The following is a 24,008-nucleotide window of genomic DNA, read 5'->3' as shown; positions in this document are numbered from 1 at the left end:
TTTATGGGAATACAAATGTCTGTGTAAGATTTTTAACCTAATGGATGCCGTGACGCATCCCTGTGTGTGTGTGCGCCAAGAAGTGGGAAAATGTCAATATAAATAGACCTGATCCAGCAAAAGTAACCAGCATGTGCTGGAGTTGTTGTGATGCATGCATATACAGAACAGCACACAACGGGGGCTAGTACTGTTATGTTTTGTGCCTAAAATTGACAGTGGAGGCCCATGAAATGCATTTTTATATATAACCTCTTTTTCTGTCATCTGTCTCACAGCTTTGTTTCTCCATGGTGGCTATCATTGCACACAGAATGGAGCTTGTGAGATCCAGTTGGATGCCAGTTCCCTGCCATTTTTCCAGAATTTTTTGAAGGAAAGATATGGCAGGCAATGGTGAGGGTAAAGCCAGTTAAAGCACATAGGACTTGAGGATTTTGGTACACCTCCTCATAAACAACTACAACCAAAGACTATTGCAGGGGGGGTTATACCAGGTCCAAGTACAAGGCTAGGAGTGGAATAGTTTGGCCAAAGCTGCCATCCATGCTCTTGGCATCCCATGCATGGGGGAACAGTGCCATTACCATTATAATGATATGAAATGGCACAAACCTGACCTCTTTGGCCAATGACAGGCATATTATAGGGTGAATGCACCACTTCAATGTTGTTAGTATGTCATCCAATAGCTATGCAAGCCACTACCATGTCATGGCAACACACACTCCTCTATGACACTCTTTCTTTATGTGTAGCCCCTGCAGAAATTGAAGGCAACTGGTAGGCACATCAGGAGGTACTTCAATGCCTCAGATAGGCATGATGTAAGTATAGCTTCAGGTATTAGTGAGTGCAATGTGAGCATACACACACACACACACACACACACACACACAGACATATATATATATATATATATATATATATATATATATATATATATAGGAGTGCTACAGAATCCTGAAGACCAAAATCCCGAAACCTCAAAATCCTGAAAACTCAAAATCCTGAAAAAACACAGGATACCAACACTTACTATATTCCAGCACAAGTACATACAGAAACACGTTACCCTTCAACTATAAGCAGGGAGGCAAGCCCCTCTGCACCCCCATGTCCCACATTTTACAAAACATCCCTGATCTGTTTGGACATATTTGCCCTGGGGCCCTCGAAATTTATGTTAATCATCTGGTGAGCCACTAAGAGATTACAGTTAGTTGAAAATGCCTAACATGAGTTGCACACTTTTTATGCCTCTGAAAATGCATATTGATGCAAAACTAATATCTACATGAATTAAACAATAAGGTGCAAAATTGTTAGCCTTTCTGTGGGGGAACATGCTTATTTAGCATTGTGTAGCATTTCTTCAATGTTATAATATCCATTTGAAATTATTTATCTGGTAAAGTAAATTTACATTAATTTTGTCTGCTAATACTTTGCATTGTTGCAGTAAGTGTATTCTTAAGTGACTGCCAATGAACAACTACAGGTGTCTTGTAAAGTCATTGTCATGCCGTTTTGGCACTCTGTTTTTATTTAACCCATATCATATATGTGTGTGCGTGTATCTATATATATATGGATCCCCTTTAAAACAGTGAATTACCAGAAAGTCAACTTGCAAAACAGTGAGACGAAAACCATGAAACTTTACATTACTGAATGTTCACATCTTCGTAACATGAACCTGAACAATAATCTGAACAGAACAGGGATCCAACCAATGAGCAGGATGATCTGGAGGAGGGGCAGGATTTTCACCAGCTGAGACGGTTGGAACATATTAGGAACCGACAGAACAATTACCAACCCAATTACAACTACGGGTGGAGATTTAACAGGACCAATCAGAGGACTATCAAGCCAACACTCCACCCTATTCAGAAACAATGAGGTGGAGGAGGTGAAGTTAGGGATTTCTTCTCGGTTGAAGAGGAAACAGCAAATGATGAACAAAACGATAAACGTGCAGTCACAGTTGTTTATAATATGGAAGAAACTATTTAATTATACAGATATGGATTTGGGTTCTAACTATGCTGACTTTTTTGCATGTGGTAGGAACTTTATGCCACCATGACCAGCAAGTTTGATTAATGTTTTATTGGACTTAAAGTTGTATGTACTTAAGCTGAATTTCAGTGTTTTATTTAATGATACACAGACTAATATGGATAGTATTAGGATTTCCAGTTTGTATAACTCTCCCTTGTGTCCCCTGTTGGTGCTGTTTGAAAAACTTTGTGAGGTGGATTTACAGGTCGTGTTTAGTGGGAAAGAAAATAGGGTTGAACAGAATGCACTGAGTGAGAAAGAAGTTATTTCATTTATAAAAAATAATGATTTAAGGGCTATGAAGCCAGACAAGGGAGGGGGTATTGTCATCATGAAGCAAACTGAATATAAGGAATGTGTTTTTCGTATATTAGACGGCAATGCGTATGAGCAATTGAGTATATCTGAATTAAATTTCTCTTATTATAGGATTAATAACCAGATGAGGGATATCTTTATTGAAGGGCGTATAACCCTAGATGAATTTAAGTACCTAAACATGGTAGCTCCTCAGGTGCTAATTATTTTTGGGGTCCCTAAAATTCATAAATCCATAAAAAAAAACCCTATGAGACCCATAGTAGATGGACGGGGATCCATCACAGTGGCATGTGCCCAGTTTTTGGACCTCAAACTTAAACATCTATTAAAGGACTACACCTGTGGAAAGATTGATGGGACTTTTTAAATAAAATGAATAATGTTGTATACTCTGAAACAGATTTATTGGTAACAATTGATGTTTGTCATCTATACACAGTTATACCACATTCTATAGGTCTGGAATGGACCCAAGAATATTTTCAGAGAAGGGGCGTAGAACAAATGTGTGTAAACAATTGCATATAATTATTGGAAATTATCCTGAAAAATAATTATATATTTTTTGAAGGTAGGATTTATCAACAAAAAGAAGGGGTGTCGATGGGATCCCCTGTGGGTTCCCTGTTGGCCAATATAGTTATGCTTCAGTGGGAATTTCAGTATATCCTCTCGCATCCATATAGGGACTGGATGAAGCTAAATTTACAGTACCTGGATGACATAGTTTTGATATGGAGGAAGAAGGAAGGAGAATTATTAAATTCTATGGATCACATTAATCATAGCACACAGTTTTTGGATTTTACACATTCCTATCATACAAAAAGGATGTCATATCTTGATGTTTTAATAGAAAAGGATGTCACATTAGTTATATATGTTTCTAGTGTGTATAGGAAACCTATGTATTCAAATATGTTTTTCTAGTTCTCATCCTTACAAACAAAAATCGGCTGTAGTAAAGGGGCAATTGTTTAGGGGAGCACGTATATGTGTTCCTTGGATAGGGATTTAATAAAGAATGTGACAGTCTCATTGATATGTTTTTGAAAAGAGGCTATCCCTTGAACATGATACAAGAACTTGTAGAAGAGGTTAGAGTGAAGAGGTAGTTGAGGCCTATTCACCCCATATTGCAGCCGGATAGGGAAATGGATGATGCAACACTGAGTGTAAGGGATAATAACAATAATAACAATAAAAAATATTCTAGGGCTGTGGTAACGTCCTTCAATACTGAGAGTTCAAAAATTAGATGGATCTTAAATAAGAGCTGGAATATTGTGAGGGAAAATAGTAGTATCTTGGGTATACTAGTGGAAATCCAACTATAGTTTATAGAAGGGGTTATAATATACAAAACTTATTAGAAACGAAACACACAGTATTTGGTTGTACATCCTAGGATGTCAAAATGTGGTAGGTGTAATATGTGTAAGCACATACTGGAAGGGGATAGGATGAACATCAAGAACAAGGATTATATCTTGCAAGGTAAATTTAACTGTGACACTGTGGGGGTGGTTTACAGACCTCGCTGTCAATTATGTGAGGCCTTTTATATAGGCAAAATGGAACGTAAGCTCCGAAACTGTATTTACGAGCACTTATATGACATAAAAAAGAGAAAAAAAATAATGCCTTGTACAGACACTTGGAGCAATATAATGACCATGTTTTTTTTTTTAATTTAGTGTATTAGAAAAGGTGGAAAAGACTCCACTGGGGGGTCCTTGGACTATTATGCTAGAAAGACAGGAATTAATCTGGCAATTAAGGGTAGAGGCTTATAGACATCCAGGACTGAATGAAGGTATTAGCATAGCCCCGATTTTGAAACTAAAAGCCCTAACAAGATAGAAAAAGCTTTTATGGAAACACATTTGTAACTTTAAAAATGCTGGTGGGATTGTTATAACTGAATATGTGATCATCTAATGACTTATTTAGTGACATTAAATGAAAGCTTAAAAAAAAAAAAAAAAGAATGCACATTTCTAATGTTCTGGTTTATAATATGAGGTAGGTTTCTTTGTATATTGAGCTTTTGTATACTGACCTTTTTTATGGATTGATTTTTTTATGCTGAGTTTTTAACTTTTGATGACTATGTATATGCAAGTATATGTAATTCATTTTATGAATAGGAGGAAATGATCACATGGTATCTGATTTGAAGGCCACCTGACCTTTGTACCCTATTTAAGAAAGGGGAGGGAAAATTACATGGATCTGAAGAGGTTTTATGGATGTTAAAATTAAAGTGCTTATACAACTTATTAAGAGTGGATTTTTTCTTTTTTTGGATATGGATGGAGTGCTGGGGCTTTTCCTTGTACCTGGTGTTGCTGTGTATTTTTCGAGTTTGTTTGTTTGTTTGAATTCTGTTTCTGATGCTGGTAAAGGCTCTGGTCTCCCCCATAATGCATTTTTTTATACAAGGTCTCAAAAATAAAATTGCAGACATGAAAACTGCCAACCGTAACAAAATAAGGGTTATGCTGTTAAATGCTAGTAGCTTAAACCAAAAACTGCACACCCTGGAAGCACTTCTATCACTGGAGGATGTAGATGTCTGTGCAGTCACAGAAGTCTGGTTCAAAGCCTCAGAGAGTACCCCAGCCTTGCAAGGCTACAATGCCTTCCACACCTTCATATCACAAAATGAATGTGTGAGAACCAAAGGAGGTGGTGTTTCTGTCTATATTAGAGATAAATTCACCTCCCGACTAGTTCGACTGGACAACTTTATGGAGTTACTCCAAGTTCAGATTACTGTGGTTAAGACCCCCATTCAAGTCATAGCTAGTTATAGATCCCCTTCCATGTATCATAATACACACGAGGCCTACTTGACCAAACTGGAGTCAATCCAAATATTACCAAACACTCTGGTCATGGGGCATTTCAATTATCCCACTATCAGTTGGGAAACCTATTCTAGCCCTAACTCACTAGCAAAAAAAGTTCCTTGACTTTGTTAACTCACATGCCCTGGTACAAATTGTTCAAATTCCAACAAGAAGAACAAACATACTAGATCTGGTCCTCACTAATATGCCAAACAGATGCAGCACTGCGACTGTTGATCCCTCATTAGTTAAATCTGACCACAAATTAGTCACCTTCGAATTGGCACTAATGCCAAAACTCACAAAAGGTGACGTCAGACTAAACAACTTCACCAAGGCAAACTATACCCTCCTAAGGGAAGGTATAAATGCATTCCAAGCCCCATCCCTTCTGCAAGTGGTAACTACACCAAAGCTTACACTAAAGCCCTATACAATAACTTGTGTAAGTGTATAGACTCAGTTGTTTGAGAGAGAATCAAAGCCAGAGCCCCAAGTAAAAATAAGCTGCCCTAGTGGACATCCAGCATCAGCAAACTTTACAACAAATGCAAAACGTTGCTGTCTAAGAAAACTAAGGCAAGGCCCCAACAATGGAAAAGCATCCTCCTCAGCCTCAACAGGCAAATAAGACATGTCAAATCCTCTAAGGGTAACTTTGAGAAAAACTTAGCAATCTCAGCCAAGGATAACCATAAGTGTAGCCTAAAAGGTAGAACCCAAGCATGTGCCAACCTAGTGACTAACTGTATCACACACACTGATCCCACAGAGATAGCAAACCTGCTAGTAGACAGATCTGGTGAATTTTTCACTCTCTTATCCCCTCCAAACTTATCACAAACCTTGCTCCCAACTTAGCCCCCACACTGCATATCCAAATAGACCTGTCTAAGGCAAAAAACATAGCCTCTGTGGGACCAGACGGTATCCCAGGCTGTCTCTAAACAAACTAAAGCATGAATTAGCATCACTATTAAGTGTCCTAGTCAATCATAGTCTAACCACAGGCTTTGCTCCTGCAGAATAGAGAACAGCAACAGTTATTCCCCTCCATAAAGGTGGGTTAGCAACAGACCTGGGGAATTATAGACCCATAAGTCTGACCAGCCTCATCTGTAAGACCATGGAATGTATCATCACAGATCTCATAAATAAAGACATAGGCAACCTCCAAACCCTGGATCCGACCCGATTTGGCTTCGTTAAGGGCATATCTTTCCTGTTAAACCTGGTGGATTTCTTCGAAAAAGTGACCAGGGCCAATGATGAGGGCAAATCTGTACACACAACACATCTTGACTTGGCAAAAGCCTTTGACACAATCCCACACTCAGGCATTACAGATAAACTTAGCAAACTGAATGTAAACCCTTTTGTTGTAAGATGGGTTGCCAACTGGCTCACAATCCAGTAACACGCTATCAAAGTGGGTGACAACACATCAGCCTGCAGACCTGTCACCAGCAGGGTGCCACAAGGGTCAGTGCTGGGCCCCGTAGTCTTTGGTATATACTTCTCAGAAGTTCAGGCCAAAACTAAGGGGCTGTGGCTGACCACGTCTGTGGATGACTGCAAACTGGGTACAATTATTAAATCTTGAAATTATGTCAGTATACTTCAGGAGGGTCTTATGCAGACCAACGACTGGTGTCTTAGTTATGGTCTCAAACTGAATGCAAATTAATGCATTCTCATTCCCTTCAGTAAAAACAATGTCTTTTACATATCAAATTAACAACAATACCCTATGTACCTACAAAGTGGTAAGGGATCTGTGATCACAAGTTGACTGTGACCTTAACTTTGACCAACATGTGTCTACTGCAGTAAGGAAGAGTTTTTGCATAGCACACTTGATTAGCAAAGGCATCACCTCTAGAGCAAAGGAAGTTATAACCCCTCTGTACTCGTCATTGATCAGGCCCATAATTGAGTATAATGCCCCTTTCGGCATGTACCACACAAAGTACCTGCAGCAATTGGAGAGACCTCAGATGTTTCTAACAAAGAAGATAAAGGAACTCCAGCATGTGCATTACACAGACTGACTAAAGTCCCTGTCACTATACTCAGTATCGTATAGACTTATTAGGGGAGACCTATGCCTGGCTTACAGAGCTCTCTGACCCAAACCTAATGAATTTGCTTCACATCCATATATCAAACGGAACTAGAGCTACCCATTCCAGTGACTTAAATATGGCCTGTAACTTGAATAGGATGTGCTGGAGGGACAGATTGTCTCCCAGCGACTGCCACATCTTTGGAATAGGCTGCCAATTCAAGTGAAGCAGAGAACCTCTATGACACCATTCAAAAGGAACCTGGATGAGTGGATGGGGCACCATAAATTCTTACCAGTGATAGCACCCATAACCCTACTATACATGGGCAGTTATTATTAAATACAATCCTGGGGATTGATTAGAGTATCTATGGTATTACATTGGAATGAAATGGCTAGGCTTGAAATGACCTCCGGGTTGATAGCCTAGTAACATCGTATGATCCTATGATTTATGTATTTGCCATTGGTAATACTTTTCAGTCCACAGTACTTTCTTTTTTTTAAGTACATATCTAGTTTATTAATCTTTTTGCTATGTAGCATATTTTTTTAAACATAAAACATCTTTATTAAATTATCACATATGACACAGACAGTCTTACATTTATATAAATGAAAACAAACCATGTCATCACAATTCTAGATGCAAACTTTATACATTGCAAATCATGTTAACACAATTGTAGTTGCAAACATTATATATCACTTATAATCTATTCAGTCATTGTCAGTCAAATATTACATAGTGCATTCAAATCCTGCCTTCTTTTAAACTTTGTTCCTCCTTTGCATATATTGTTCCCACAATTCCCATTTTTCCTACGTAATTTGCTACTACTCTTTTCTAAAGATCCCAGTTCTAGTTGCTTTGTCTCAGTTACTATATTTCAAGAAATAAACGACTCCTACCAAGTAGAGCACCTTCAAAACAGGAAAAAACTATGCAAAAAAGTGAGTGAGAAGGTGCACCATGCGCTGTATGATGGTATCAATGAAGCAGAAATAGTCTCATGTGATAAAATCCAAAGTTTAATAACAAAAACGACTGCAGTAGAGTTAGCGCTTTCACGTTTATCCCAAACGTTTCTTCAGACTATTTCTGCTTCATTGATACCATCATACAGCGCATGGTGCACCTTCTCACTCACTTTTTTGCTCAGTTACTATATTTGCTACTTCTAGTAAAGTTGGTTTAGACTTTGATTTCCATTTCTAGTAATTGCTGTTTTGGCAGCCACCATAATTAGACTCAGCAAGGCCTTACTATGTCTAGGCAATTCTGATTCTGTATCATAGCTCAAAAAATAATTTCCTTAGTTATACCAGTTTGTTCATCCAGTATCTCTGGCAGAGCAGTCTGCAGGGAATCTTTCAAGTTTGTCAACTCATTACACTCCCAGAAAATTTGTTTCCAGTTACCTCTTTCTTCCCCATCACACCTCCAACATTTGCTGTCTACCTGAGAAAAATTATTTGGAATCTGCTTGAGGTATAAAATACCTATGTAAACACTTCCAAGCAAAGATCCTAAATCGTCTAGGCTTTGTTGCATATTTGGGAGATATGCATATACCCCCCAATGTTTCTTTGTGAATTGCTCATCCAGTCTCTCTTCCCAATCCTTTCTAACTACCTCTGACTGATTCTTATAGTTATCAAGCAATATTTTATATGCTCTACTAATTATTCCTTTTTAACAGCAGTTTCTGTTCTAGATTCTACTAAAAACTCTACCAGTGCTGTTATTTCATTTATCCCCCTTATCTCTTTCTGTTTGACTATACTCTAATATCAATCCTTGATAGAGAAGGCAATCGCTAACCTGCAGTCCAAATACATTTTTGGTGTCTTCCCATTCTATTACCTTTCCCTCTTTGCCAGTTTTCTCCAATAAATTCCAGACTCCTCTTGCCTGTTGTCTGTATCCCTAATTGCAGTGATCCCTAGTGTCTATATTACATAATCAAACTTTTAAAAGTTCGAACGTCATATGGTTGACACCATATGATCGAACTTTCAAAAATTTGAAAATGTAATAAAAAAATAAACCAAAGGAAAAACCGACCAAAACGGTTTGAGCAGGGGGGCAAGCCCCCCTGCACCCCCCATGAAGGGGGGCTGTGCCCCCCACCCCTTGCTCTTTAAGTATACCAACTCCGAGATCGCACTATAGTGCAGAAAAGGGAAATCTTCCCATTCAGCACTGTACAGAGATCTCCATTGAAACATTCAAACTTTTAAAAGTTCGATCAATAATATTCTGTATGATTATTATTATTCTACATAAAGGTCTGCATCCAAACTCCCAGTTTCTCCTTGTTTCTTGAGCTTTCCCCTTTTTTCATCATCATACCTTTCCACTTTGAATTATAGTTTTAGCCTTAACTGTGTTGCTCTGAAATGCCCCTTCAAATCAGGTAATGCCAATCCACCTTGTTCTATTGGAAGAATCAGCTTATCCCACTTGACTCTTGCTGTCTTCCCCTCCCAGATACAATTCTTCAGCTCTTTATTAATTGCGATCCACAGCTTCTCCTCTGGTTGATGAAAATATGACTGACCTGTATATAAAGGGACTAAAAACATTTTAACTGTTTGTATCTTACTATCCATATCCATATAACAAAGCTTCAATTTTCTCAGTTTTTGTATTATCTTTTATTTAGTGTCTTCCCACATATCCTTAGCTGCCTCACCAGAATAATTTTTAATCCATACGCCTAAATACTTCATTTTATCATGGATGTTAAATGAAAGTGCTTATACAACTTATTAAAGAGTGGATTTGGATATTGCTGAACCAATTTGTCTGTGGGTATATAATTTACTGCTATTGCTTTTGATTTAGCTTTATTAATTTTGTATCCTGAAAAGATTTGAAACAATCTCAGAATGTTCTACAACACTGTAATGTCCCTTCCTGGTTTTGTCAGGTATAAAATGTTGTTGTTGTTATCTTTCGGCTTTTCCCGGTTAGGGGTCGCCACAGCGGAACTCTGGTCCACTAATGATTGGCAGTAGATTTTCACGAATGCTAAAGTGTCAGCTTTACATTCAACCAAGGCACACCCATTTATGCATGTCTTTCGAACATCAACCCAACCACGGGGAGACATGCAGACTCCACACAGAAGGCACTCCCCGCACTCCAGCCAAGAATCGAACAGGAGAACCTCTTGCTGTGAGGCAACAATGCTACCACTGCACCACAGCAGATACATTTTTGTCAGGTATAAAATAATATTTGCAAATAGAGCCAGCTTTTCTTGACTACCATACCAATCATATCCTTGAATTTCTGATTCCCTTATCACCCACAGTGCTTTCATGCTCATTAACTGATGCAGAGCAGTAACGTTACTATTACATACCAGCAATTACAAAGAAATGCTGGTTTTCAAATACTGGTATGTCATGCAGGATGTTGCTTTATAGTAAACCAACTGAACTTGCAATTTTAGTATTTGTTATCACGTTTTGCATAGTAATTGTAAATGGTGTTTACAAAGTTCGTTTTATAGCTGGATTTTGCAGTCTGATTCATTGCATTTTTACTAATAATGTATAGCGATGTGCACTGCAGTCCATTTTCTGCAGTCTTTCAGTATTTCCTAGAATTCTTCATTATTCAGTGTTGCTGGGCTGCAAGGCAATGAATGACATGTTACTAATTCTTGTGGCATAGATTCCGCTAAGAATTCTATATGTGTGGCACCTCTGTCAGTCAGTATTTCTTTGGGAAACCTACCCTGCTGACAATCTTTAACAAAGCATTTTCCTCCTTTTCTGCCTCATTGGAGGACAGGGCCACCACCTCAGGGTATCTGGTAGCATAATCTACTACAACTAGGATATACTTCTTTCCTGTGTAACTTGAGGTATTCAGAGGCCCCACAGTATCCCTAGCTACCTTCTTAAATGGCTCCTCAATCACAGGCAAAGACAAAGGCATCAAAGGAGCTTTGACCTTGTCTCCTGCCTTGCCTAACTTTTGGCACTGCTCACATGTCCTGCAGTACCCTGTTACATCTCTGAAAATCCCAGGCCAATAAAAATCCTAATAATATATCTCTTTGTATGCTTTATGCCCATATGACCTGCAAAGGGAATATCATGGGCTATGGCTAGAAGTGCGAGACGGTGACAGATGGTAGGGTCTGGGCACTACCAATTGCTGTATTCTCTCACTGTTTAGCCCTCCCTCAGGGGGTCCACTCTCTATACAGTAAACCTTTGTCCCAGTATACAGATTCCCCTTTTCCTTGAGAATAAGGTGCCTCTCTGGCTACCTCCCTCAAGCTTTGGAATGTAGGGTCTGAAAGCTGAGCCCCTCTCTACTCTCTCTTTGTAACCCTACCCAACTCCCCTTCCACAGGAAGTCTGGTATCCTCTGACAGTAATGCCTCACTGTCAGCCTGGTACTACTACTCACCTCTGCCCTTGCATTCACTCTGTCCAAGGGAACATCAGTACCCACCAACAGCTGTGACTCACCTTCAGTCTCACTACTACAAGGTAGCTCCCTCCCTGAAGTAGCCACCTCACCTGCCCTGGCTTCAAGTGTGCAGTCTGTCTGAGTCCATCCCAGGCTACCAGACCCACATGCTTGTCTCCAGGTCTGACTGCATGTAACTGCTACACACAAGGTACTGCATTATCAAACTCAGGACATCTGCAGGGATATCCTCAAACACATCTACCTGTTTTCTTCCTTTTCCACCCTCCCAGTCAAGGTGAACCCTGGCCAAAGGTATTTGGAATGGGGTCCCTCCTAAAGCTCTGATTGGAGTAGACTGCCCAAGCAAGTAGTGCTTCTCTTTAACAATTGCAGGCTTCACAATGTTTAGGTCAGAGGCTGTGTCTCTCTTAGCAGTGGCCTGTTTATCATCTACTAAGATAGGATATAACCTCTTGTGGTAGTTTGGTACTCTTGTTGTCTCCAGACAACTCACTACTGGCATTTTGTCATTCCCACCTTTTGTTCCCCACCTTGCCTCCATGGTCATCTATATGCTATATGGCCTCTCTGGTTACATTTAAAACATTTAACCCTTGATCCTGACCATGTACCTGAACTAGTGGCTTCCCCTGTTACTGGTGGAGTCTGTTGGGGTGGTTTAAGCTGCCCAGCATGGGTTCCCTTACACCCATGTGCAGCACAGGGTAACCCTTTCCTGTGCAGTGATGTCCTGCTTTGCTAGGTATAGGTCTCCCTTTTTCCCCAACTAATCTGTGGTATTACATTCTCTATCTGCTAACCACATTCTCACGTCTTCAGGCAAAGTGCTAAGGGCTTGTTCCCTTACCAAAAGGTCTGCCAGCCCTTGAAAAGTGGTGACCTGACATCCACTCACCCGCCTATGGAAATAAGTGCTTATCTCAGCAATATATTCACGCACACTTTCATCTGCCTTGCACATATGCTCACAAAACTTTTTTCTATAAGCTTCGGGTGGTAACTTAAAACACTCTAATAAACAATTTTTAACTGTATTATAATTTAAGCAATTAGTATCACACAATTTAGAAACAACAGTTACAGCTTTACCATGGAGTAAGGGGGTCAGGAACCGTACCCAGACCCCTTGGTCAACATTATACTATTTACAAACCCTTTCAAATATTTGAATAAAACTATCAAAATTATCACCCTTTGTAAATTATGGAAGAAATTTACTGACATTTATTGCTTCTGGGGTTCAATTATTCCCTTCTCCATTATCTCCATGTCCCTGGCGAAGAAGCAGCATCTCCTTTTTATGTTGCCTCTGCCTCTCATTTTCATCAGCCTCCAGATGCCTCAGTCTCATTTTTTTTCAGCCTCCAAATGCTGCAGTCTCTCTCCTCATTCTGTTTCCAAATGTTTGGCATCTAGTTCAAGCCTCTTTAACTTCAGGTGGCTTTTTAAGTCCTATGCGGAAAGGTGGAACTTTCCATTTTCTGAGAGCTGTACATCCCCAAGGCCAGTCTGGTTGTCCTCCAGGGTACTGGTTTGTGATCCAGTAGTGACTAAGGTCGCAATCATTTCGCTTTAGTCAGGTTGGCATGCCCCAGTCCTTTGGCTTGGCACATCTCAGCCAACTGGCTCCTTGTCAGCTTGCCGTATTCCTCTACTGATGTCCTTGCCTGCTCTCCCAAACTAAGCTAACAGAAAAAAATAAAACTATTGTGATATGAAAGTCTGAATGTCTACTGTGTGGCTGCTTGAGAGTACAAACACCTTCTTTAGTAACCACTGGTTACAGGCTACAGGAATTCAACATCAACACCACTGAATCTCATTATGTGGCTATCCCACCACTGCCATCCAATAAATGTGATGACCCACCACTGGACCAGTAATCAAGGAACCTCCATCCTCACCACTGGCAACAGTGGGGGACATGCACTGGGAGGATGACAAAGTAAACACACAGTATTTCTAGATGCATCTTTCTGCATCAAGTGCAATTTCCCATAAGAGCATAGAGAGACCACAGTCAGTCTGGGGCTGGTTTCTCTATCTTTCTCCAGATCCTCAGTAAGACTCCCCACTGGCACAGCTATAGAGTTTAGATCTGAGCTGAGTGGCCAAGCCAAGACATCCAGCACCCATTCTGTCCAACCAGTGCTTCATGTTCTTGCCCAAGTAGCTGACACACACACACACACACACACACACTCTTTGAAGTTTGATTTATACACACACACACACACACACACACACACACACACACACACACACACACACACACACACACACACACACACACACACACCTGGGAAAGGCCGGCACAGGTTTACTAGCTATGCCCACTTTTGCCCAGACTATAAAGTAGCTATCACTGCCACCAGCCAACTCCTTATCAGCTACTTTAAGGCCCTTAACAAAGGGTGTCCAATCTTACTGTGGAATGTTACTATTAATACAAATGGTAGTTTGACCAAGAGCAAGTCTATTAGGAGTGGCCTACACAGTGTCACCAAATGAATATGCAAGTACTCTCAAAACATAAATATCTCTGCTTAGATCAGCCACAATGAAAGGTTTAAATATATTTAACAATAAATAAAAGAACAAGACAATACTAAATATATATTCACAGTGACATCAGAGTTCAAAATCACAGGAAATATTTAAAACAACATTGCAGGATAGTTTCAAATAAAGAAAAAAATATAAACTAATCTTCACTTTATTCCTGTCTGAAACTAAGAGAATTACTATACCCTAGTTAACTTACTTAAGAGTAAGGCAGATGTGGTGAATGGATCTTCGAGTTGTTGTCAGGTCAAAGACAGAATACAGAATGCTGTGTCTCTCTAAGAGACTTATTAAATTAACCTTTTGCCTTTTGGCTCTTTTCCATGTGGTCATTGCAGCATCTGTGATAGAGCTATGAATTTAAACATTATTAATGGTAAAACATTTATTCCTAGGTTCTATTTCAACTGCAGATTGACAGGGATGGTATATATCCTGGGCTGTTCTTGTATTGATGTTTGGTACATAGGACAAACTAAGCGTATGGTTAGGATTCGGGTTCTAGAACATCTTAAAGACATTAGGAATTATAATGAAATTAGCCCTGTTGCCAAACATTTCCATGATAAACATGGTAATTCCCCTAGTAGTTTGAAATTTTGTGCGCTTGGTAGGCCTTTTTTGTCTAGAGGAGGTGATTTTGTGGCTAAACTGCTAGAGTTAGAAACTAGGATGATTTTAAAGGTTAAGACTTTAAGGCCCTGTGGTTTGAATCAGGAATTGGGTATTTAATATTTTATCATTCAGCATTTCATATTTTATATTTACATTTGTATTTATTATTGTATTTATTAGTGTATTTACTTATTATTGTTATTTAGTTAGCTATATTAATGCTGTTACTTTAAATGTTTAATATATAATTAATTAGTTGATTGAATTATTGACAGCTGTATGATGTGATAGATGTATATATATCTGTTTGAAATTAGAATGTACTGTGATCCATGAAGGCGAATTGCCGAGGTACCAGATTGCTGGTTTTTGAATAAAGAAATGCTGGTGGAGTGCTGGTGAAATTGTGTTTTTCAGTTTTCTTTTGCTCTTGGTGTTTTTTGAACTTCTTAAATTAATATCTCAAATATTACTGCTGGGGTAGCTTGCAGAATGATATAATTTCTTGTCATCTGACTCTATCCCAGGTGGAACCTCCATTGCTGGAAGCTAGCAGTATTTAGCATCTACCTGTGAAAATACATAGACCTCAAATCTTTGGCAGATGCTGGAAGTCATAAAACAACTGTAGTAATTAGTTTACTCTGAAGACAATGCAGAAAGATTCTCAGCACAGACATTGTGTCTGTAGCTGCCATAAAGTAATTTAATTTCAGCTAATTTTCTGAAGTTAACTTCCTGTATTCCAGTTTCAACTGTTAAAATATATGCATTTAAATAATTACAATAGTGCATGTACATTTCTGTTCTCTTCCAGCAGGGACTCTGTGGATGCATTTCAAGCACAAGGACTCTACAAAATATCTTCTCAACACAAATGTCTGTACAAACCTAGTTTGATATACACACGACATACAGTTCAAATATTTGCAACACAGGCATCTTATATAAATCATGTTGATATTCACAAATGACATATAATTCTTTACAAAATTCCAGATAGTTGTGCTGGCAGTATCTCCCTTCATCACATGGGAAATAAAGGCAAAGATGAAAAGTAAGACTTTCTTTTCTTAATTAGGCTTATTGATCAGGTAATCCTTAAATGAAAAGATTGTTAAAACAAACCCCTGAAATGCACCTCACAGCAACTAGAATCCTCATGACTTCTGGGGGACTGGTAGTACCCAGACCCCCCAGCTTAATTCAGTTATTTCTTCCTCAGTTATTACAGTGCAGTCCTGGTTAGTTTGTGCTTGTTGAAAAAAGCAATGTTGAAGAAAAGTAAGATTTTAATTTATTTCCTTATTCGGGACTTTTGTTCAAACCATCACCGTATGTGCAAGTTGTTAAAAATAAAAACTGTAAAATGCACCTCAGAGAATCTAGAACCCCAATGGCTTCTGGAGGTCTAGTATCCTGTAGACACAAAGCTTAATGTAGTTATTTCTTCCACAGTTATCAGAATGCATTCTTGCATAATTAGTAAAGAATGGATGCATGTATACAGGAAAGAAAAAAAAGAAAAGGAAAAGAAACCATGAGGAAAAGAAGAAAAAAGTAATCAGGATGGTGTGAGTAGGCCAGGATTTTTTTTTGGGGGGGGTGGGAGATCTGGGTATGGTGTGTGTGTGTGTGTGTGTGTGTGTGTGTGTGTGTGTGTGTGTGTGTGTGTGTGTGTGTGTGCGTGTGCATGTGTGTGCTTGGTGGATGGGGCAGTGAGCAGTGTTGAGGGTGCCATGGAGTTCTTTGCTTAGGGTGCCAGTTCACCCTAAGGCAGCTCTGTGTGTGGGTTTATATATAAACTTTGCTAGAATCTCCTTGTGTTCTGACTGAGCATGCTTCTCAGCTGATAAGTATATTTTTGGCACTTTTTAACTGTTCAGAGTTGAATAAAACAATAATTGAATTCAGTTCAGAATACGTTTTGAATAAATTGCATTTATTTAAACTGTGTTTTCTTTAATACTGTTACACACTCAAGTGTGCTAGCTTGTACTGCACTTGAATTCTTTTAGTGCTATTTTAGCTGCTTTTCTGTAAAAAAAAAATCTAAATTCTAAGCTTGTTTCCTGCCTTTCCTGTAACTAGTCTAGTCCAGATGCAGATATGCTCTATCCAGGGCTATTTGTAAGCTTCTGAGCCCCCCCAAGACTTTCTGTGTTGGAGGGAAGCCTTCTAACTTATCAGTGGGAATGGTAAGCACTAGGTTGCCTATCTACCACAAGAGGAGTTGTTTCTGGCCAAGAAATTGCAGTTTATTGGCCATTTGGGCAGTTTTTCCATCTCTTTCAACTTTATGGTTTAAAAGCCTGCATTTGCACTTGTTTCCCACCTTTTCTGTAAGTAGTCTAGTCCAGATACAGATTTGCTGTATCCAGGACTGTTTGTAAGCTTCTGAGCGGTGCCAAAGACTGCTCTTCAAAATTTCACTTAGATCTACTAGTTCTTTCCTCTCCTGCACTTTTACTAGCTTATTAGTCTAGGACTTTACCAGACTTCTTGTAGCAATTCTTGTAGCACACAAAAGTGCTACCAGCACTAAACGTTGTACAAGGAAACAGCTGCAGTACTTATTATTAATGCCCACCCCTACAGGCATATCCAAAAGTCAGTTCCCTGTGCTTTCTCCTATTAACCTGGTGAACTTGGACATCCTGAGGCAGTGCAGCAACTGCCTCATGTACACTGACAATCCTTTCCTCTTACCTCCCAACACTCAGACTTTCAAGAGATGCACTTATATAGCCAAATTGGAAGCCATGCACTCTCCAGCCAAGACCAGAATAGGTGGTCAAGAGGAGAAAGTAAACACTTGCACCACACCACATGAACACATAGCCCTCCAGAACACACACCAGCACTGCTTTCACATAAAAACACAAACCGCACACCCACCTTCATGGAGGCTCTCAATAAAAATCTACCCAAACAGCAGAGACCGCCAAGGCAGAAATGCACTCAACCACCACAACACAACACTAATCATGAGACACATAACTCTCCTAAACAGTGTACCACTCAGCCAAAGCCCCTAAGGCAAAACAGCATGTCCAACACACTAGTCATAGGTGACTCGATAGTGAGACACACTGATGTCTCATTCACTGCCTGTCAGGCACCAGGATCTTCCACATAATGCATGCACTCAGGTCCCTCAACAACAGGTACAAATATGACTCTGTCATTGGACATGTGGGTGTGAATGACCTGAGACCTACCTCCCTGGACTACATGAAAAGAGACATGGAGGAGCTCTTGGATTATGTAGCCCAGGCAGGTATGACTCTAGCCCTCAGTGGCATCCTACCACCACCCAGAATGATACCACAGCACAGGCAGAAAATGATTGATTTCAACAAGTGGCTAAGTTTCTGGTGTCATTCTAAGGGTATCCAGTATCTGTCTGTGTGGGATGACATGACTGACAGACCTCGATGCTTTGCCAGAGATTGCCTTCATCTATCACCCCTGGGCTTCTGGATACTGGCCAAGGCTCTTGCCTCCCCTTTAGTGCCATTTTTTAGGTGGTGTTCCAAAGACCAAATTACCACAATGACAGCTACAAACAAATGCAATCTGAGGGTCATGCTCCTCAGTGTTAGAAATCTAAATCTCAAAATGCACTCCCTCGAAGCACTCCTTAAAAGGAGAACATTGACATTTGTGCTATAACAGAGACCTGGTTCAAGGCAGCAGAAAACACCCTTGAACTACCAGACTATAACTCATTCTACACCTTTCGGCCCCAGAACCTGGACCGACGCTCCAAAGGAGGTGGTGTTTCCATATTCATAAAGGATGCACACACCTCCAGACTGGTAGCCCAACATAATGTATCTGAGATACTTCAGGTGCAGCTAACATTGGGTAAGACAGCAATTCAGGTCATAGCCTGCTATAGATTCCCACCCATGTCACAAGACTCACACTCCAAGTTCCTAAGCACCCTGGAGAATATTAGAGTCCAACCTAACACTGTCATACTGGGTGACTTCAACTACTCCTCCATTAACTGGGAAACCTACTTGTGTACCAATACACTTGCCCAACGTCTCCTGGAATTAATTAATTCCAGTGCTCTGGACCAGCTTGTTCTTATCCCCACTAGAGGTAACAACATTGCTGACCTGGTCATTACTAACATGGGCAACCATTGCTCTACACCAATAGTCAACTCCTCTATGTTTAGATCCAACCACAAACTAATCACCTTAGAAATCCACACCCTCACCCCCGCAAAAGTAACCACCATGAAAAACCTCTCCAAAGCTAACTTTGGGCTCTTAAAAACAGAGGTGGCTAACTTCACAGTACCCATGCAAATGGAGATCAGTTGCATGACCACCGAATTATACACCAATGCACTGTACAAACACATACACAAATGCATGGATCTCACCATACCCAACAGAACCAAGACGCACTCCTCCAAAAAAAGGAAGCCAATCTGGTGGTCCCCTCCCATAAAAAACTCTACAACAGAAGGAGGAAACTGATGTGGAATAAGGTGAAGTCCCAAAACTGGAAAAACTACCTTATCAGCCTCAACAAAAAGTTGAGATCCTTCATCAAATCCTCTAAAGCTGCTATGAAAACAAAATAGCAATAGACCAGTAAGAGTGAAACGGAAGGTCTACAAAAGGGTAGTGAGACCAGCTATGTTATATGGGTTGGAGACAGTGGCATTGACAAAAAGGCAGGAGTCAGATTTGGATGTGGCAGAGTTAAAGATGTTAAGATTTGCACTGGGTGTGACGAGGGTAGACAGGATTAGGAATAAGTATATTAGAGGGTCAGCCCAGGTTGGACAGTTTGGAGACAAAGTCAGAGAGGTGTGATTACGTTGGTTTGGACATGTGCTGAGGAGGGATGCTGGGTATATTGGGAAAAGGATGCTAAGGATGAAGCTGCCAGGTAAGAGGAAAAGAGGAAGGCCTAAGATAAGGTTTATAGATGTGGTTAGAGAGGACATGCAGGTGGTTGGTGTGACAGAGCAAGATGCAGAGGACAGGAAGAAATGGAAATAGGTGATCCACTGTGGCGACCCCTAACCAGGAAAAGCCGAAAGAAGAAGAAGAAGTGAAGACAACCACAAGGCCTTCTATAGTTATGTAAATAATCTCCACGGCAATACCCAGATTTGCTCTGAGCTACTGCAGAATGGTACCACCTATACCAAGCCAATAGATATTGCCAATATACTGCCTGACAGATTCAGTGCTAATTTTACCCCCCCCAAGGAACCACTCACAATACCAGTAGATTGCCAGGCACCCAGTATTACTGCTGCACAGGTTAAAATAACACTGTCCAAGGCCAAGAATACAGCTTCTATGGGACCTGACAATATCCCTGGCTGTGTTTTACATGAACTACAGAGTGAACTGGAACCTCACCTATATGCCCTGTTCAATCACAGCCTCACCTCAGGTTTTGTCCCTATTGAATGGTGCACTGCTACAGTCTCCACAAAGGAGGAGCGACTACAGACCCTGGGAAGTATTGCCCCATTAGCCTGATGAGTCTGATATGCAAAATTATGGAACGCATCATCATGGACTTAATAAACAAGGCTATAGGAAAACTCCAAACTCTGGATCCCACACAGTTTGGTTTTGTGAAGGGTAGATCATGCCTGTTCAACTTGGTCAACTTCTTTGAGTCAGTCACCAGAGCTGTGGATGAAGGCAAGGTGGTTCATACAGCCTACCTTGATGTGGCCAAGGCCTTTAATACCATTCCCCACCCAGGAATCATATAAAAACTCACTAAGCTAGGCATCAACCCCTATATCACTAGGTGGGTTGCAAACTGGCTCACAGATAGAACCCACAGTGTGAAAGTAGCTGACTCCAAGTCAGACTGCCAACCAGTCATGAATGGAGTCCCACAGGGTTTGGTCCTGGGTCCTCTTCTGTTTGGTATCTACTTCTATGAAGTCCAGGCCAATGAAGGTACTCTGGCTGCCAAAGTTCACAGATGATTGCAGGTTGGGAGATATTATTAACTCCCCAAGTGATGTTGACATCCTACAGAAAGGCCTCACTGAGACTGACTAGCGTCAGAACCATGGCCTTAAGCTCAATGCCAAAAAATATGTCATCATCCCCTTTGGGAAAAAAAATGGTTGCTATGAATTACCACATTGATGGTAAGTTCACTGAACACAGAAGGCGTTATAAGAGATCTGGGAACACAGGTTGACAGCGACCTCTCTTTTGACCACAACATTGCCATTGTGGTCAGAAAGTCCTTCTATGGGGCACATCTCATTACTAAGGGTTTTGCATCCAGGAAGAAAGAGGTCATTGTCTCCCTCTACTCTTCCCTCATTAGGCCAATCATTGAGTACAATGCTCCATTTGGCATGTACCTCACTAAACACCTGCAACAACTGGAGAGGCCGCAAAAGTACCTCACAAAGAGGACCCTAGGCCTTAAACATTTGTCCTATATGGACAGACTAAAACAACTTCAGCTATCCTCTGCTTCATATAGCCTACTTATAGGTGATCTCTGCTTGACTTACAAAGCCATGTCTGACCCAGCTCTGTTAGAAATGTTACATCTAAAGAAATCCCAATCCCTCTACACCACATGCTCCAGAGACCTCAACCTCATTGCCACTATCAACAGAACATGCATGAGGGACAGGTTCATAACCCATGAGACTGCCCATGCTATGGAATAGACTTCCCATACATGTCAAGCAGAGCACCTCACTGGCCCTCTTCAAGGGAAATCTTGATGAGTGGATGGGAAATAGAAAATTCACCCAAGGGATCACTCTAGTGGCTTCACTCAACAGATGCACTGGGAACTAAGGTCGGGTAGCAGGATGCCAGGGTAATCCTATGGGCTAGGCTTGTAAAGGCTCCAGGGCCATTAGCCTAGTACACACCTATGAACCTCTATACTGTATATATATATATATATATATATATATATATATATATATATATATAATTTATGTGTATATATATATATATATATATATATATATATATATATATATATATATATATATATATATATATATAGATATATACTATTAAAATGATGAGTGAAGGTTCAACGAACATGAGAATGTTGAAAGTCATTTGGTTGCTTCCCATATCGCCGACCTTCACTACTGTGAGTGTTCATTGTAGCAAATGGTTCATAGATTCATAGGTAGGTACTAGGCTATCGGCCCTGGGGCCTATACAAACCCAGCCAAAAAGGTACCCTGGCTTTTGCCACCCAAGAAAATTATTTTCCTGTACCACTGTTGAGCATTCACACATATGTGGTCAACATTATGACTACAGATTGCGGTGCAGTGGGGATCGGGAAATTAGCCTCTTCCTCAGTGTAGTGCGATCTCGGAGTTGGAATATATAATTTGCACTGGAGGTGGGGGGGTGCAAGGTGGCATGTGGTTGTCTTGCAGTTTTCAAGTTGGCAGAATATTGAACCAATCTGTATCGACTATACTACAGCGAATGGGTAGTGTAATTCTAGCGTTTGGGTTCGATATTGTGCAGGGAGATTGCAGTTCACTGAGGAACAGGGAATTAGCCCATTTCCTCAATGTAGTGTGATCTCGGAATTGGTATCTTCAATGTGCAGGGGGTGTGTGGGGGGGTCAGGGGGGCATAGCCCCCTGCAAAATAGTAGAATTAACGTACTGTTGACTGTAGAGTTTAATGGTACGTTAATGTGCATAGCAGGATGTGTGTGATATCACCTCCTGCTATGTCGAATACATTGAACCACGGTTGTTGATGTATTCATTTTCACTTTGGTTTACTTTTCAGCATTCTGGATTCAGCATTTTGGGTCGACATTCTAAATGGTCAACCGAAGGGGATTTGAAATGCCAATAGTAGACCTACATAAATGCTGGTTTACTGACATCTGTTTAGTTGATCGCATTTTGGTCGATATATGTAGATGGTTGACAGGTGTGCCCAATTGACAATCCCTGGGTAGGGGGAATATTCCTTTTTCCTGGGTATTGTGCAGTCTTGGAGTTAGTATATATAATTAGTAGGGGTGTGGGGGGTGCAGGGGGTCTTGCCTCCCTACAAAAAAATGACATAATGTTGTCACACTCCCTACAGGAAGAGTGACAAAAATGAGTATTGTGCAACAAACAACAGTAATTGGTGGATCAGAAGCCTCAGCATACCATACAGACAATCTGAGTATCACATCTGGGTTGCACTGAATTGTGGGAGCTGTAACAGTTAACACAATAAATGTCTACACATGCTTATTTACTATTGTTTTCCCCCACACATCAAGTCTAAGTCCGTTGAGAGATGGTCAGCATAGCTATGTGGACAAAGGACAATTCTCAGCAATTTTTGCTATAGAATGAGAAATGATAATTACTATTACTATTTACCTACCTTGTGGTTAATATACAGGTCATGTCAATGTGAGTTAAGTAGGCAGAGGTTTGAATCCAAATTGGTGTACATTGTAAAAGTGCAGAAACCAATTGCTGATGGGCAGTACTGCCCTACTACACAATGTATTGTGACAAAGTTTAGTTGACTATGATACTTTCACAGGGGAGTACATGGATCCTTTAAATTTTGTATTCTTTTTTAACCATGGCCATACTCATTCACATGCAAACTATTGATCTTCCTCCCATATGTGTGATTTCTGAAAAGAGTTGTGTAACTTATTCTGTGGCATCATTAGCCAGAGTATAATTCAGGGGACTGTAAGTTAGGCAGGAAGAATACAAATCTGTACTAGTCTCACTTGTGGAATGCTGACAGTTTTCATTATCATATGGTAATAATGACATGTAAGCATAAATCTGTGGTAACATGGTTTGCTCATCTGACAGATTCTATGCCTCAGTGAGATCATCCATTGATTCATACACTGGTGGATTTCAATCCACTCCTGTGTTATAAAACTTTTCCCTTTTTGCATTCTGCAGCATTGTTTTAACTGTACATGTCTATGTATGCTCACAGCTCTACAGAATACTTTCTGGTGTGGTATATTATAGTGTGTCCATGAATCTGCATAATAAATATCAAAGGTA

The sequence above is a fragment of the Protopterus annectens genome, chromosome 9.part0 (assembly GCF_019279795.1).
Source record: "Protopterus annectens isolate FY-2018-M chromosome 9.part0, PAN1.0, whole genome shotgun sequence".
Taxonomy (NCBI): Eukaryota; Metazoa; Chordata; order Ceratodontiformes; family Protopteridae; genus Protopterus; species Protopterus annectens.
The sequence above is the reverse complement of the archived record's forward strand: the minus strand, read 5'-3'. Positions refer to the sequence as shown.